The sequence below is a fragment of the Bombyx mori genome, chromosome 18 (assembly GCF_030269925.1).
Source record: "Bombyx mori chromosome 18, ASM3026992v2".
In the NCBI taxonomy this organism is placed as follows: Eukaryota; Metazoa; Arthropoda; class Insecta; order Lepidoptera; family Bombycidae; genus Bombyx; species Bombyx mori.
This window is the reverse complement of record NC_085124.1, coordinates 3329600-3349519: the sequence shown is the minus strand read 5'-3', so window position 1 is coordinate 3349519 and position 19920 is coordinate 3329600.

Below are 19920 nucleotides of genomic sequence, written 5' to 3'. Positions count from 1 at the left end.
GTGCAATAAAAAAAAAGCCTCAAAAAAGGAGCGCCCACAAATCTCCAGACCACCGACAAAAACTCACAGCATCTGTTGTTTGCGGTACACGTATAATATTATGTCTTTATCGATCGATCGATCGCAGCTGCAGATCCGAGTGGAACCGCACCTTTCGTTACGTGTTTAAATTCAGATTTTCAATAGGGTTGTCAAATGACCGTTAAACCCAAATAGTACTACATATTTGCAAGTCTATTCTAGGAGGATGACAGTGGGAATAGTCCCGGGCTGTCCTCCATGCGGTTTCCATTTTCAAATGTCCGAATTAATAAATAGTAGCCGTACTCGCCCGCTTAGCTGAGCATTGAAAAGTAACATTATTTTTACTGTCATTATTATTAGGGAGTTCAACACTCATATAATATTAGCCTATCCATTGAGTACATGTATTTTCTACATGGATACCAAGTTTCAAGTGAATCGGATGCACGGTTCAGTAGTTATAATGGAACATCCGTAAAAATAACTGTAGATTTATATATTACTAGCGACTCGCCCTCGCTTCGCTTCGGAAACATTAAAACATACATGAAACAAAAAAAAAATAAAAAAAATAAATAAAAAAAGTAGCCTATGTTCATCAGGGACAATGTCGGCTTCTAATGGAAAAAGAATTTTTCAAATCGGTCCAGTAGTTTCGGAGCCTATTCGAAACAAACAAACAAACAAATCTTTCCTCTTTATAATATTAGTATAGAAGTATTGATAAAACAAAAACCGGATCTGAAAACTGATAATTTCACTTTTGAATGATAATTGAAAAATGTAGCCAAAAATACTGTAAAAGGACATCCGGTTTTGTTAAAAGATAAAAAGTTATCAGTTGATTATGCAATGTTAATAATCGTAATAATGTGGTTCCGCGTAATGTGGAATAAGGACACAAATTAAAATAATAAATTATAAAACACCTACTTAAATCTAAATTTGCTTAATTTTTGTATTTCTTCCCTACCTTGGGACGCCATTGCTATTGTCTGGGAGTGTTTTAAGGGAAAAAATAATTTTCCGTAAAAATTAGTTAAGGTCCAGTTAGTCAATTGATTGAAAACATTTCATTTTACCTAACTTAACTTACAACTTAAGATTACAGACGCATCTAATACAAAGTGAAAACCATATTTTCATGAGCTTATTGTTCGTATAGACCAGGGGTTCCTAAACTTATTTGGTTTACTGCCCACTTTGAAAATAAATTATTTTTTAGCGCCCCTATTTTTTCTCCTACTCAAAAACCAGTATAGCGAGAGCTCAGTCGGCATCCAAGAGTCCGAGATGAAATTAAAAATCGCCTCCCAAGCCTAAACACAACACCCCCTTTTAGGCCTGCTGTGCCCACAAGGGGGCGCTGTCGCCCACTTTGGGAAAGATAGACCATTGATACCCCAAGATTCACAATTATTTTGTGTATTACATTTCCCATTGCATTTTGTTATTGACACAAAATACCGACCATTGCTATTTTTTAATTTTTATTACACTAAAGTTCGTCATTACTTACTAAACTAAAAATAAAATAAAATTTGTGGAGAAACAACAAAATATTACTTAACTTTTTTTATTGATTAGATGGGTGGACGAGCTCACAGCCCACCTGGTGTTAAGTGGTTACTGGAGCCCATAGACATCTACAAAGTAAATGCGCCACCCACCTTGAGATATAAATTCTAAGGTCTCAGTATAGTTACAACGGCTACCCCACCCTTCAGAGCTTCACCCGCTTATATGAGCTTTCAGAGGCTATGCCAGTTTCACCGAGCGAGTCGGTGAGCTCTCGGGGCTCAAACCGGAGTGATGCTAACACTGACCATAGCAAGAGCCGTGCTTCGCAGAATGTACCACCGGATCGGAAACGCGACCCACTGAGAAGATCCGCCGAGAAACTCAGTGGCCTGTGTCTCTTACAGTTTACTTAGTCTGGCCATAAATACTGTTACAATTAAAAATAAACAAAATATTACATTTGAATTTGGAATCTGTCATTTTTATATGATTGCTCATTGAGTTTTCTCATTTTGGCGACAATACATTGTACAATATTTTGCGATATTAAAATGGAGTAGGGTGATAAAGAGAACCGAATCGCTGTGATTGCATTACACAAAGTAGGTATGGAGCCAAATGCAATTTTTAAAACTCTCCATACGCTTGGTATTAGTAAAATGTTTGTGTACCGGGTTATTAATAGGTGCAATGAGACCTCCTCTGTTTGTGATAGAAAAAGATCTGGCCGTCCACGTAGTGTTCGTACGAAAAAGGTGGTCAAAGCAGTAAGGGAAAGAATTCGAAGAAATCCTATCCGAAAGCAAAAGATTTTATCTCGGGAGATGAAAATAGCACCTAGAACCATGTCGCGTATTTTAAAATATGACTTAGGACTTGCAGCCTATAAGAGACGTACTGGTCATTTCTTAACTGATAATTTAAAAGAGAATAGGGTGGTAAAATCGAAACAACTACTGAAGCGGTACGCAAAGGGAGGTCATAGAAAAAATTTGCTTACGGATGAGAATTTTTTTACAATCGAGCAACATTTTAACAAACAAAATGACCGTATTTATGCTCAAAGCTCTAAGGAAGCTTCCCAATTAGTCGACAGAGTGCAACATGGGCACTGTCCGACTTCAGTGATGATTTGGTGGGGTATTAGCTATGAAGGAGTGACTGAGCCATACTTTTGTGAAAAAGGTATCAAAACATCGGCACAAGTGTTTTTTTTATTTTTTTTATTGCCTTTGTAGGCAGACGGGCATACGGCCCACCTGATGGTGAGTGGTTACCGTCGCCCATGGACTTCAGCAATGCCAGGGGCAGAGCCAAGCCGCTGCCTACCGCTTAATACTCTCCATAAGCCTCGTTTGAAGAAGGACATGTCATAGCGCTCGGGAAACACCGTGGAGGGGAGCTCATTCCATAGCCGGATGGTACGTGGCAAAAAAGATCTCTGGAAACGCACTGTGGATGACCGCAGTGGCTCCAGGTAGTATGGATGAACTCTACTCCGGTGGCGGGCGGTGCGATGGTAAAAACGAGATGCTGGTATCATCTCGAACAATTCCTCAGAGCAAGTGTATCAAGATACCATTCATGAGAAGGTAGTGAAGCCCCTTAACAACACCATGTTCAATAATCAAGCAATCAATGGTCCTTCCAGCAAGACTCGGCGCCAGGTCATAAAGCTCGGTCTATGCAGTCTTGGTTGGAAACGAACGAGCTGAAGACTGGCCGTCGTCTAGTCCTGATCTTAATCCGCTGGATTATGATTTATGGTCAGTTTTAGAGAGTACGGCTTGCTCTAAACGCCATGATAATTTGGAGTCCCTAAAACAATCCGTACGATTGGCAGTGAAAATTTTTCCCATGGAAAGAGTGCGTGCTTCTATTGATAACTGGCCTCAAAGTTTAAAGGACTGTATTGCAGCCAATGGAGACCACTTCGAATAAGCTTTTTATACCTTAAATTGTTTTATATTTATGTATTAAACTAACACACTGTAAAAGTAATAAATGTTATTTGCCATAGAATTTTTTTGTTTTCCTTTGTAACAATATTTATGGCCAAGCTAACCTCGCAAGGAAAACTCACAATAATAACTTGTTACATTAGCAAATTTCATAAAATTATTATATTAATAACAATGACGCCATGGAACAGGAAATCGAATATATTATACGACAAACATTACAATCAAAACGAAATATTGAATTCCAATCATTGGCAGTCCAAAAACATGGAAGGAAATGACGACAGACGAACACACTTATTATATTATGCTACCTATGACATAATTTAGTCAAAAAATGATAAGTAAAATAAAAATATGTATTTCTTGTAAATTTATTTTTGTTATTACTTACGAGATTAGTGGAAAACTAAATGGATTTTAAATCGATGGAACATAAAGTTTTAATTTTGATTTTGATATAAAGCATTGAAGTCTAGATTGATATTACAGGTTTGACAACTTCTGGTACATCTCTGAATCTGGTAATCTGAGAATAGTAGTCGTTTTAATTATTATTTTAGGCCCTCTTGATAATTCTAACTCAAAGCTTTTCGATGTATGTATGTATGTAGGTTGCCGTGCAGACATTGACAATATAAATAAAGCATGTTTACGTATTGGCAAGCTATGTTTAGGAAGTATCGTATAAAACATGAAATTGAGAAATTATTGAGAAATTCACTCAATGGACACGAAAACTTAAAATAAATTTGAAACAATTATAAATTTTAGGGATTTTTACAAACTTAGCACTTACTTACACATACGCAAACTTAGCAAATTATAATTAATATTTTTTTTAAATAATTAAAAATTAATCAAAGTGTCATAAAATCCAAAATTGCAGCTTCTCTTCTCAATTTCACAGGTAAATAATTTATAATATTCAGATGACGTGTCCATACATGTTCCAGTGTAAAGGAGAAACGGGAGACAACATTAAAATATTATAGTAACACATTAAAACATTATAGTGATTTGTTGTTAATGTGGTGTTCAGGAAGGACAAAACCATAAAGGTTGAATAATTTAATTTAATCTTCTTATGTCGTACGTGCGTTTTTTTACAATAATTTTTAAAACCTTTTTTTCGGTAGAAGAGCGAGAACTAAATCTATGCTATTCATGAACGTCGTAGAACATAGTAATCGAATACGACATTGTTAAATCGATAATTATAGACAATTAGATATATAAATAAATAATATAATATTATATTGAACAAAGACACAAATCTTTAGAAATAACTTTTAATACTGAGCAGAATACTGAGAAACACAAAAATAATAACCTTACCATTACGCCCTCTGATCCTAATTACTCGGTTATGAGGGGAGAAACAATACCGATCAAGGTTCACTGACGTATGTACACACGAGCACATATATGGCTTCAACATAAAGGTTTTATGCGTCGCGTCTGGGAGTCTTGTTCGCATTCTTTGGATTTCGTTTCGCCCTTGCCGAATACCTAAGGCACGTCTGGAGGTTATTTTATTTTTCGTTGCGTTGCTTTTATAACTTTCTAAGTTAGGTCGTCTTGTGAGCCCGCACGAGTAGGTACCACCGTCCCACACACACCCCGCCTATACCGGTTGAAGGACGTGGCAGACGTTGTAGGCACTATACGACGAGACTTTCAGGTACCACCACCCTGCCTATTTCTGCCATAAAGCAGTAATGTGTTTCGGTTTGAAGGCTGGGGCAGCCATTGTAACTATACTGAGACCTTAGAACTTATATCTAACTATGTTGTATATTATGTCTAAGGGCTCCAGTAACCACTTAACACCAGGTGGGCCCTGAGGTCGTTCACACGTGACGTACTTGTTTTTTAACACTGATAGCAGCTTCGACTTGCAAATAACCTAATTTCAAAAGCAACCCACGCCCAATTCATCTCTTATATCCCCTCCCCTCTTCCGGGATTAACATATCGAATAATTTTAAATCGATATCGATATCGGAGACGTTATGAAAAGCGTTGAATACAAAGTATATGAAAAGCGTTTTCGGTAGGCAGCGGCTTGGCTCTGCTCCTGGCATTGCTGAAGACCATGGGCGACGGTAACCACTCACCATCAGGTGGACCGTGTGCTCGTCTGCCTACAAGGGCAATAAGAAAAAAAAGAAAAGCGTTGAATTAATATTGATAGTATGGTAATTCTGTGAACACGAATGAGTTTCACTTCACACAAAACAAAGTGTGATAACGTAACATCAGGATGAGACATGAGTTCATCTTCCCATCCACGACAATCAAAAAGGCGCTAACCTATGACCCTATAATTACGCATAAACCCTAAACGCAGTTTAAGATTAATTATTTTTCCTATTTATTACATTGACTGTATACCTGTTCTTATGTATGGCAGCGAAACATGGGCGGCAACCAAAAGGAACGTACATACCATTCAAGTTGCTGAAATGAAAATGCTGAGGTGGATGTGCGGCGTGACTAGGCTCGATAAAATCCGCAACGAGTACGTGCGTGGAAGTCTAGGTGTACGGGACATCGCCGACAAGATGCAGGAGAGTAGGCTGAGATGGTATGGTCACGTGAAAAGGAAGCCACCTGACTACGTCGGAAATTTGGCGCTACTGCTCGACTTCCCCGGTCGGAGTCCTAGAGGCAGACCCAAGACAAGGTGGAGGGACGTAGTGCTGAAGGACAAGAGAGAATGCAATGTTGCTGACAAGAATGTCGAAGACAGAGCGAAGTGGAGGAGTAAAGTCAGGAAAGCTGACCCCACCACCATGTGGGATAAATAGCTGGGAAGAGAGAGAGAGAGAGAGAGAGACTGTATACAATTCACAATGACTGTTTTTTTATTTAGAATGCAATGACGTCATGTTTGTTCCGCTATTCGTAAACTAAATGACGAATCTTTGGATTACTCAGATTTAATATTTATCTGGAACACGGTCTGAGATAGTAAGATAAATAGTATAGATAGATAGTAGATAGGTAAGGTAAAAATGATTTACTACCCTCTGCGTTTGCAAAGAAATATGATTACAGAGGATACACGACTTATTTTCGCATCATAACCGTATTCACTTTTACAGACGAAGTTCGAAGATTGTGAACCCAAGTACAAATTTTTAAACTTAAACATAACTTAACTTAACTTTTGTTTATGAACGACGATATACTGAACGCGAATTCTACAGAAATATGTTTGTAAACTTTGATAGTGTTTGGAGTCATAACAGGAGGGTTCTTCTATCTTACCTACATATGTCTGCTGCATCGTATTCATGAGTTCCAACACTCATAATCCACCACGGTTAAGACAAAAATCTCATATCCTAAAATGGGGGACGAAATTAGTTTTGTGTTGTCGGTGATCTGTCGCTTATCGTAAATCTTGGATTTTTCGAACAAATTACTAACTATACAAACTAATTACAGATGTTTTTAGTCTGAAAATTATAAAATCGGAAACTACGTATGTATATGAGATGTAATGTTATTCTCTGATGATCTGTGAATTTAAATTTATATTTAGAAAAAAACCGGACTGTTTTCCTAACTATCTTTTGTTCAAACAACAAACTGATTGATCTATTACATTCAGGCAACGAACATTATTCGTGAAGAAATAGCTTACTTTAATATCACACATGATTATTATTCCTATTTTACTTCTCTAAAAATAAATACCTGCCTACTCGTCGGATCTTCTCAGTGGGTCGCGTTTCCGATCCGGTGGTATTCTGCGAAGCACTGCTCTTGCTAGGGTCAGCGTTAGCAACACTCCGGTTTGAGCCCTGTGAGCTCACCTACACGTTAGGATCAAGCTGAAATAGCCTCTCAAGGCTATCAGCATAGGCAGGAAGAAAAAAAAACCTTCCTTATTTATTTGGATAGTTCGATTCGTTTGGAAGAAATATTTCCGAAGAAAAACGAATAAATTTTGAAGTTTTCGGACAAATAAACATAATAACACTCCTAGGTCTTCTAAAAGCAAACTATGTAAGCCCATCGTTCGGTAAGTAAGTCTCGTACGGAGATCACCAACACCTAATGACTACGTGACCGTACTGACAATTAGCTCATCGCTTATATGGCTTTAAGCTAATCGCATGATAATTTATTGTGGAGACAGATCTTCGCCGTGGGAAACGAGTATTTGTGATAATGTATAATGCAAGCTATAAGCGTAATGTTCAGGGAAACCCAAAAGTTTTTTCTCTACTTTGGTTTGATGCAATATTATAAGCCGGTCAGGCTGCTATATTATGTGAGTATAATAAGTGTTTTATCTGTATTTTATTTTAAACAATTTTTAGTCAAATTTAAAGTCACCTATACCACTGTCAGCAGAAAGTGTTCCACCATTTTTACTAATAAACTGAACTTTAAACTTTTGTGGCCATCTTTATAATAATGCCGTGCATTTTTTTCAATCTTCCATTTGGAATACTTATGTACAAACCATATATCATTACCATGCATTCGATCCATTAAAAATAGGCTGTTTATAACAATTTACAACGTGTTATTCGTGTCAAAATTGCCTAGTTTGTCGAGAACTATGCGCTAATTTCTCACAGACAAATACGTCTCGCAAACAAAAAGTAATAAAAACGAACGCTCCTCGTTCATGAAGAACTGACGTTTTTCTTTATGTCTCGAAGAATTGCTGGACAAAAAGCAGACTGGTTCCGACGACAGAGCGCTTCAAAAGGATAAGAAAGGTCGTCTCAATCGATCACATACTAAACGGGCTTGTCTGGAAGTGTATTTTATATTTGTCTGCTTTTTTTGTTTTATGTAACTTTCTATTAAATAAGCAGTTTTTTTTAAAAACCTATCCTAATAGTCTTGAGAGGCTATTTCAGCTTCGCCCTAACAGCCTGGCCACGGGACATTCGCCGATGCGAATATTCGCGCGGTGCGAACGGCGAAGCGTCTAGCGACTAAAACAAGCGCATAGAAATGTACCTAACAAGCCACGCGCACCGGCGACCGGCGAAGCGACCGGCGAAATGTACCGAGCGAATCGCGCGATGCGGCGGGCGAGCAAAACAAATGCATGAATACGGACGGCGCGAGCCACGGAGTCGAGCGGTAGTCGCGGCGAATAGTGCAGTGATTAAATGAGTTTAGTTGTTTTCGCCGCGAAAAATTAACGCCGAAATTTTTATATTTTTTATTTATTTTTTATTTTATATTTTTAAAGTCGTCGTGGCCTAACGGACGTCCGGTGCAATCGTGTTGAGCGATGCACCGGTGTTCGAATATCAGGCGGGTACCAATTTTTGTAATGAAATACGTACTCAACAACACTCAACGTTCACGATTGATTTCCACGGTGAAGGAATAACATCGTGTGATAAAAATGAAATCTTCAAAATAATAATTTGCGTAATTACTGGTGGTAGGACCTCTTGTGAGTCTACACGGGTGGGTACTACCACCCTGCCTATTTCTGCCGTGAAGTAGTAATGCGTTTCGGTTTGAAGGGTGAGGCAGCCATTATAACTATACTTGAGACCTTAGAACTTATATCTCAAGGTGGGTGGCGCATTTACGTTGTGGATGTCTATGGGCTCCAGTAACCACTTAACACAAGGTGGGCTGTGAGCTCGTCCACCCATCTAAGCAATAAAAAAATAAAATAGCTGAAATACTAGCTAGACCAGCTATTTGGAAGTCTAGCCACCCAAAGTATTTCTCGTACTTCTTGTGGAATTCTCCATCTATAGGTATACTCCGATTCTTATTCAAATCATGTACTTCACAATCTTTTCCAAATAATAGGTCCTGAACCAAAAAACTATTAATTTGTAAGCAATATCGAGATAATTTCGATATAGACATTTCGCTGTCGGACTTCCTTACTAGTCGCGGCGGCGAACGTGAGTACCCGTGGCCTGCAAACGGTGCTGCGCGAATGGTCGCCTCGCCCACCGCTTCGCTGTTCGCACCGCCGATCCCCGTGGCCAGGCCGTAAGGTGTAGGTAGGTGAGCCCACCGGGCTCAAAGCGGAGTGTTGCTAACACTGACCCTAGCAAGAGCAGTGCTTCGCAGAATCTACCACCGGATCAGAAACGCGACCCACTGAGAAGATCCGGCGAAAAACTCAGTGGGCTGTGTCTATGGGTTAATTCGCTCGTCGAACCCTTCGTCGCAAGCGATGGGTTCAACGAGGACGGTGACCGAAGCAAACAGTATAAATGACTCCATCATATTAGTATACTTCTATATAATAAAGAAAATGGTAAGAAATTAATATCTATAATTGTTATGTGTTAAAAATTTATTTATACATATATGTATGTTATCAAACAAACGCCAATCAATATATTTGAGATGTAAACACTGAAACTTAAATGTATCTCAAAGAATAAATTCGCTCAGATAATATGTCAGAATGTCTTCATTGTTTTAACACCCACAATCGAAGTGGTCTGTCTCTATAAATCATCATTTAAATTAAATACATAATTAATCTACTAAAATTCGCCTATACCAAACTCAATAAATTGAACTGGCATTTTTATCGGCAAAACAACAAAATGAAAATGTAAAAGTTCTATAAATATAGGTGATCACTGCGTGCGCGAAGGGAATTCGGGAGTTCAAAGACCCAAGGAACCATCCAGTCGTGCGATAACGCGACTAAATATTGATGAAGGACAGAGTTATCGAAGTTCATGGGCATTTTAATGGCAACATATGGCTACTCAGCGCCACATGAAAATTGAACTGAAACAATAGTAGTTCTTAAAAAGACAATATTAACGATATTTCTTTGATTTAAATATAATTATGTAGGAAACTGTATTCCTATGTTTTCATGTATTAAAGTACTATTAGTTTAAATAAAATTAATTAGTTCAATGTTCAATATACAGAATACAATGAATAATTATTATTGTTCAATTGTTTTTTTCCTTGACATCATCATACCTGTGTCTGAGAGTCGTTAAACACAATTAAGACTCAGACCTAATGTCCCAAGGTTCGTGACATCATTCATGTATATTTTTTTATTTTTTTTTATTGCTTAGATGGGAGGACGAGCTCATAGCCCACCTGGTGATAAGTGGTTACTGGAGGCCATAGAAATCTACAACGTAAATGCGCCACCCATCTTGAAATATAAGTTCTAAGGTCTCTGTATAATTACAACGGCTACCCCACCCTTCAAGCCGAAACGCATTACTGTTTCACGGCAGAAATAGGCGGGGCGGTGGTACCTACCCGTGCGGACTCACAAGAGGTCTTACCACCAGTATGACGAGCTCTGGTAGCCCGTAAGTTAACACTAGCTAGGTTAAGTCTGTATGACATGTAGCAATAAAAAAGGTGAAACGTTAGAATTGGTGTTTACTTATTGGCAAATTAAATTATAATGGCACGAGACTTGTAGGCGATTTACTTATCGGATTAGTAAAATTACCCTCGATTATTAACCAATCCGTTCAACAGGCGCAGATTTGATACAATTTTTTTTTATTGACTTAGCAGGCAGACGAGCAAACGGCCTACCTAAGTGGTTACCATCGCTCATGGACGTCAGCAATGCCAGGGGCAGAGCCAAGCCGCTGCCTACCATTAAGTACTCTCCACAAGCCTCGTTTGAAGAAGGACATGTCATAGCGCTCCGGAAACACCGTGGAGGGGAGCTCATTCCAAAGTCGGATGGTACGTGGCAAAAATGATCTCTGGAAACGCACTGTGGATGACCGCAATGGCTCCAGGTAGTATGGATGAACTCTACTCCGATGGCGGGCGGTGCGATGGTAAAAACGAGATGATGGTATCATCTCAAACAATTCCTCAGAACACTCCCCATGGAACATACGGTACAAATTCTAACGAAACAGGTTAGATATGTTAACAGTCCCATAGCGCATCGGTAATGTTATGCAAGTTTGCTACATCTCGGATACTTGGCTTTCGTCCAAGCTTGTAAATTTAAGAAAGCTTTGTTGAAAAACGAGATGCAGCTTCTTTAATCAGGATGTAATTTTGACTTTTATTTTTAACAGGTACGCTTTATTTTAACTTCATCAATCAAAACATATTGTAAAACGGCAGAATTCAACGTGTGTGTGTGTGTGATTACGGAGTATTTATTCGAAAAAAGTTGTTTAAAGATAATAAAATTAAGTTCCGCTATAAAAACAATATTGCCACGAACCAAACCTTTGATTATCTCTTTGCCATTCTCTTACTAATTGACAATATTCCATGCGGTTCTAATTAGAACACTAAATCACAATTTAACTCTACGAACAACGATGTGTGTGGTCTTTATAATTCCCGTATTACAAGCTTCTGTTATTACATGTCTCTTGTAACAATTGTTATATTATGATGATAAAAGTACATATTCACACGTTGATGAGTCACGATCTAAGACATATTCGAGTCTTCGTCAGTCCTAACATCATTTATGAGTTGTATGCCGTTGGAATAAGAACAAGCACTTTGTCATAGAAATTTAGTATTTTTAGTATATTTAGTAAATGGGTAAATTTTTATCTACATTCGACAATCATCATAGCGAGTCATTTAACCAAAATAAAACTGGGTGTATAGTTTGAACAAAATGTTTCTCTTAGCAGTATCTTTACAGTCTCTTTACAATCGGTCAAGTAACATACGCTTTGTATATCAAAAGTTACGATTGTATACTTTATTTCGTATCTACTTTAGTTATTTTTTCTTGACTTCAGTAAAGATTTTATGACGGCCATTTTTTTTGAGAATAGTTTATTATATTATTTCGTAGTTATAAAGCATTGAAATTGATCTGATGGTTGATTAATTATTATTAAAATAATATTAAGTTTAAGGTTTAAAGTTCTGAAATTAGTATAAATAGGCGAAATATCTGGATAGTGCTATGTAGATATATTTCAAAGTTAAGATTGACCATAGATAGACCTTAAGAGAAACAAGAAAAGGTTTTTTTGGAGAAGATACGGTGTTATCAGGTTTGTCGGAGACTCTTAAATGAAAAGTAAGGAAAAGAGAAAAGGATAGGAAACACTGGACTACAGACAATGCCTCAACGGTAGACAGTGAGTTTGTCTACCGGTTTACGCTTAAATAAAATAATCGTTAAATACAATTTAGAACCCATCACGTTCTTAAGCTCATCACGTTCAATAAGCATTTATTTGACGCAACTTGGAAGTCAAGGTTTCCACGCCAGTCGACATTACTTACGAATATTAACGACGATGAGAAATTGCACTAAAAACAAGTTTAGTCTCGGGCAGATCACAAGGTCTACGGCATTTCTTGACGATTTTTGATATGAATCGGTTCCGTTTCTTTGTCTTTATTTGTTGTAATAGCTTGTCTATACTAATATATAAATCTACAGAGGTTTTCACGGATGTTCCGTTATAACTACTGAACCATGCATCCGATTGACTTAAAGCTTGGTATCCATGTAGAAAATACAAGTACTTGATGGATAGGCTAATATTTATATGAGTGTTGGATTCCCTACACCAGTTGCGGGGGCGTGAATGATGAGAACCTTTGTGGGGGTGAGAAATGATAATGTTAATTTTAAATGTCCAGCGAAGCGTAGAGCTAAATAAATCTATATATAAATCTATATATATAGTATTTTCATATTTATCTACTTTTTAAACCTTCTCTGGACTTCCACAAATAATTCAAGACCAAAATTAGCCAAATCGGTTCAGCCGTTCTCGAGTTTTAGCGAGACTAACGAACAGCAATTCATTTTTATATATAGAGTTTTTATAGAATTTAAAAACAAATGTATTTTGAAAAAGAAAAACACGTTGACAACTCCATCGCAATGTTCATTAGAGATCTCACCGACTTGATTGACCTCGAACTCTAATTTAATCGTATTAATTATATGACCAACTCGACTTAACTTACGAGCTAATATGATAATTTAAATTGTCCGTCTAGTAAAAAGTATTTGAGGTTTACTATCTTAAGCCGGGCGGTGAAAAACGATATGGGTAAGAGGGGAATGAGTGAAGAAATTGTATATGATAGAAGAGTATGGAAGGAGAAAACATGTTGCGCCGACCCCACGTGACTGGGAGAAGGGCAGGATAATGATGAATGATGATGATATCTTAAGCCGGACGGTAGCGCTAACATCTTATCAGTCGAATCCAGTAACCGCGTGAACCATTTATCTACGTCACTAAAAAAGGTTACAGATATATTAATACCTCATTACGAAAAAATACTCAAATGTATTCCAACTGCGAAAACCACGTCACGAAACATCAAATGTCAAAGTTCAAGTCGAATGAGTACGTTTATTACCAGATATACCTCATTTTACCTAAAAAAATTTCTCATGCACGGAGTCGAACCTCCTACGAGGTATCCGCGGCTAGGGGGCACGCGGAGGATGTGGGACTCGACGGTCTCCAGATGTTGGGAGCATACCGCGGGCCCAAAGATATTTTTAGGGCCCTACCAAACGACTCCATCTTGCACTCTCTCCTCACCCGACGTTCTTCTCAGTCGTATGCACTCTTGGTAGAGTGGTCATCACTTCGGGTGCCTTTCCCCAGACGCCGCCATTCCTCGCGTACCGCGGCCCTTCTTGTGCACTCGTTAACGGGACCGTTTAGAGCTGCCTTTATTTGGTCTGCCGGGTGATCTGCCGCGCGGTCTTGTACCTTGTATCATATCCTGCACCACAAGGCGTTCAACTGAGTCATCACCCCGCCGCGACACATGCCCGAAGAAAATGAGAATGCCACCCTGAACGATGAAGGATAATCGCTGCTTGATGCAAAGTTCCTGCAGAATTGACTGATTCGATCTGAGCTCCGTCCACGATATTTGAGCACTCTTCTCCAGCACCACATTTCGAGAGCATCTATCTCTTTCACCCGACGTATGTACCTCAATTTACCTATCTTAATAACGCTCACCCGCATACTTTAGTACGAGTAGTAGGTATTCCTCGTAAGCGCTTTTTTTCTGCACACGGACTGTTTTATTCCTAAATAAATTTATAAATGTATGAAAAATATGTTCAAATAACTTATTGCATAGTAGGTATACTTAACGATGATTCTACGCTTTTTGTATATTGTGCAAACGTAGTTTTAGATCGCAAAATGTTTCACAATCATTATCGAATTTTAAATATTTAACATTCCACTAGATGCATAGGTTGATCACCCTCGATTCGTGTGACATCATATTACGATACCAGCATTTCACCAAATCTACGTAATAAAAATGTTGACATATTTTGAACATTCCTCTGCATACAGAATATAGTTTGATGTAAACATGAAATTATGTTATATTAGAAATTAAATGTCATTGAAAACGTATTTTTGTCTTTGCATTTATGTTTTGAGTTCAATTACGGATTTAAAATTGTTAGGCACCGTTTTTTTTTTAACTAACATCTTTTGATAGTCTTCCTTTGATAGCTATAACACCCATAGCTGATTAAGAATAAGATGGCATTTATTTTCAAACATAAAAAGCTCTCAATTGTTTAAGTTAAAATTACGTTTATTTCCCAATACATTTCGAAGGCATTCTTCGAAATAGCATTTTAACTTAATAAATAAATGCAAAGAACTAAGCATTTCGTTCGTAAAATATACCGATCACTAGGTAGGTAATAAACCAAGCCAAATGACGGAACTTACTCACATTTTACATACATATTTGGATAATTATTCATGTTTTATGCTGTAAAATATTATTCATATCTTGAAGTCATAAAAATAACTAGCATTATCACTAATTTTAAATATAAAATGTAGGTTTAAGAAGTATTATAAATTTTTAGTCCTTTTTTAAGTTTTTATTCAAGATTACATACACATAGCAGGGTTTGGTAGCAGAGCCGCTGCTTCTCTGATGCCTTTTCGAATTGGATTTCCAACAGAAAAATGTTCAGTCTGTATGACTGATTAAGTAGCGGATACCGGTAAGATATTACTCAACAGTAATTCTCATGACTGAAATAATGGTTTAAAATAATAAACAGTCACATTGGAAAGGTGAATGAACAATCACATCGAATCATTCCAATACAATTATTATTGTTTTGTATCGTACATACCTCGCAGAAACAATCGAAAGGTACAGCACACCGGTATTCCAAATTCGTAAACACTCACACAATCACTGCACTGTTTTATTATGAAAAATTAAAACACGTTTTGTGCACTGAGGGATTATTTTTGACGGAATTTGTACGTTGGGTGTTATTGTCGCGGGGTTGTCAGATTCGTCCTTGAGGGACGCGGTACGCCATGTTAAGTTGAGGAAGTGCGCGTGTCGACTGCGCGCGCCGCCCCTGGTGTGCGCATGCGCGGTGCGTTACCCCGGCTGCCCGTGACACCCCGGAGTGATCCTGCCATGGCTGGGTCTAACCTACCCTATTAAAGTTTTTTTTTATTCGTTTTCAAATTATGGCTTTTTTAGGCTTCGCTATAAATATGAAATACAGGATCGCTAACCTGTTAAATACCGACCTTAAGCTGTTACGGATGAGGTAGAAATGTCAAAAAGAAAGAAAAACTACATACCTACCTACATAAACTAATTCGTTAAAGACAAAAAAATCTAATAATGTTATAGTATGAAAGGAAATAGGTTCAAAAATCTAAGTGCAGCTTAAATTTTCCTTATTGGATTCATAAGATAACATTTAATAGTCTTTATATTTATGTGTACATATTTATATTTTATTACATCACCTCATAATATTAAGAGGAAATAGAGGACAATATGTATCATAATTGTTATAAATAGATGTCTTTATATTTATGTGTACATATTTATATTTTATTACATCACCTCATAATATTAAGAGGAAATAGAGGACAATATGTATCATAATTGTTATAAATAGGATAATAAAACGAAGTTATAAAATTACTTATTGTATTGTTATCGGTCCTTGATACGTGTGCAAATTTTAAAGTTATTCAGAAATCTTGTTGGAATTTTTTAAGATGACGTTCAAAAGTTCCGTTAGATACATAAATACTAACATAAAATATGTACATATAGACCAAGCTAATAAAAGCTTATTAAAAAATAATGAAACGGGCACCGGTCATCGTTCTCGTCGAACCCGTCGCTGGCGACGAATGGCTCGGCGAGTAAATTTACCCATAGACACAGTCCAGAGTTTCTCGACGGATCTTCTCAGTGGGTCGCGTTTCCGATCCGGTGGTAGATTCTGCGAAGCACTGCTCTTGCTAGGGTTAGTGTTAGCAACGACGTCAGGTTTGAGCCCGGTGAGCTCACCTACTTGTTGGGTGAAACTAGAATAACCCGTCGAGGTTACTAAAATAGGTAGGGAAAAAATATGAAACGGTCACTCCGCTGTGATAATAGCTACTTGTATGAAAACATAGAGAATTCTTGAAGTCTCAACTAGTTTCAAATAGTTACTACTCGGCTTCAAATTTCTGCCTTATGTTGATTGTACTATGGCAGAAATCGACACTAGAACGACAACAATAACTTTACGAAATTTAATCACAATTGGATAAACGGAAAGAATGTTTAAAGTGCAAACATTGAATTTTATTTTAATACAATGATGGGTTTTAACAAAAATCAAAGCCCCCCGGATAAAGTAACTTGTAAACAAAATAAGGTAAGGGTATTATCATAGCCAGCGTTTTCTCTAAATGCTTCACGTTGAGTGAGGAGAACTAAACGGCACAATGCAGATACAGTCCTTGCCTGGTTAGCTGCTAAATTAGGCAGGAGGTTTTTTGATCAGAACACACCTTTAAAAGAAATAAGCGATGATATAGTTAGGATAATAAGATGAAAGTTTCACTACGGACAGACGATGACACGGTAGTAAAATTTTATAAAACAGGTCAAATAACCGATGCCAGATTAATTAGTCACGCATGACGTTATGATTTAAAGCTGGTGTCAAAAGGGATGTTACAGATATTATGTTGATTATTATTAAACAAACAAAAATTAATGCAAGGTTACTTACAAGTGTAACGGTTACACAGAGAAATATCTGTGTAACCGTTACCGCAAATTAGGTTAAAGAGCAAATTAGTTTAGGTTATTAATTGTGAAAAAATATAAAGAATGGCAAATATAAAGAATAATTTCGTAATAATTCAGTTCACTGATCTCGTCAGAATCTACAGCATGCATTTTACCAAACCCGAAATTTAATTGTGTTAAATTAAATAGAATTTTTTATGCGGCCTAAAAATTAATTCCTATAAAGCGGTATTAAAGTGCTGATACTGCGACCGCCTCAGAATATATTTAAAAAAATAAATTTTAATAAGTATAAAGTTCTATATTTTTTCGGTGGTCTACTGTTTTTATCAATCAATAGCCGAAGCTCAGTGCTGGATATTGGTGTCCCTCAAGATGCATATCTAACCATACCTACTTAATTTGTAGGGTTTATGATACCACACGTCACAAATCATAATAATAATATGCCAGAGACAAAAAGCCGCCAAATCGGTCGTATACGTCAATAGTCTGCGAATGAAATCTAATGGGGCTCAGGAATCAAAATACTTCAACAATGTAAGCGACATTTCGCAACACTATTGTGTTTCGACTGCACATTATAAGCCGCAAACTGTCTTGTCATTTTGTACTTACTCCTTATAGCATAATAATACTTCTGTGACTTACTCTATTGCTTCTTCCTTACGTATAAAACATACCTACATTTTTTCAGAATTGTCGAATTAATCTTTATGGGGTAGAGAGGTGGACAAGCTCACGATTCACTCGGGGCTAATTTGTTACTGGAGACTATATTATTATGTATCACAATGTAAATACCACTATCCACCTTGGAACATGACGTCTAGCTCTTGATAGTGTAATATAACGGCTGTCCCACACTTCAAATTGTAACGTATTAAACGCAAAAATAAGCAGGATAGCGGTACCAGCTAGCGCAGGCTCACAAGACGCTCTACCACCGGGCTCAATCTGAAGGGGTGGGTGCACGAAAAACGCCCAACGCATCCGAACGAGATCGCATGACTTAAAGAGTCACTACTGGCAAAGTTCGTAATCGGAAGTATACAAGTTCCTCCACCCAAGTCCAAGAATTGAAACCTTTTCTATTTCTTCATTTGACGCGATGGCATCAGTTTCTCTAAATATGGTTTGAAGAAGGGTCCGATTACACAGACAGGCTCGGAGGAGAGCAGTTTTTTATCACGTTGGAAACTGAGTTTTGAGTAATTGTAGTAAAGTTACTTTTTGCATGTGCACTTATTTGTCATTAAGAATGCTTGAACGCGCTGCGTGTGACATAATAAGAGCCGACCGCCTCCGATTGCGCACTCTTTCTCGCTCGCGTAGCCGATCGGCTCCGATTGGGTGCGCGCAGCTTTCAGTGTGCTTGGTGCGAGTTTTCTAACGTTCTCGATAGCGTAAAAGTCAACACAATTTTGTATGCAGTTGGAACAGCGCCCCTAGCGGCAAACGTAGGCAAACGATTCCATTCCATACGAAGATGAGCTAACTTTTACGCTATCGAGAACGTTAAAAAACTCACACTAAGCACACCGATCTCTTCCAGCCAGTCTATGTGAAATAGTTGGCGGCTCCGCTCCGGCCAATTGCAACCGTGTGAAATGAAAAAAGCGGGCCGGTGCTCTCCGAGCCGGTCTGTGTGAACGGACCCGAAAGTAGTGAGCGGTAAGTACAAAGTGGCTCAACGTGGTCTTGACGATGTTCTGACAGCTGATGATCATGAATGCCAGTGACCGCGCAATAGGGAACAATAAGCAAAGTCTAGTAAAAAAATATGCAAATTCATTTTTTAATATTAAGTCCTAGCTAGACAAAGTTAGTTTCTCGAAAACAAACGGTATTATGTAACGAGATGTTTGAACAACAAGAGTGCTTTCATACCTATTAATACATAAAACGATACTTAGGAATCCCATTAGTGTGGGTGTATCATAAACATAAAATACAACGTACGGCGCCGCAGCGCGACAATCAGCTATGTTCCTCCTTGCATACTAGATGGGTGGGCCTGGCCGCAGGGAAGTTGGAAATGCTAGCTTTAGAAAAAACGTCCGTGTAAAAAGTTACTACGTCTGCCTACGTATTTGACTATTAAATGGTAAACATAAAATTCAACCTTGCCATAATATGACTGAATTCAAATCACGTTTTTATTTCAATACTCTTCGAGGTACTCCTATAGATTCATGTAGAAAACATATTGTAATATCCAGGAGTGCATTTAAGAAAAGAACTAAGTGGTGCCTCTAAGTTTAATCTAGACGATACTTAATAGAGGATAAAAATACAAGTAGATAAAAGGACAATGCCCATTTTCTATGGGCGTTTGGGCCCCTAAAAAAAGTTGTCGTGTGATGATGATTTT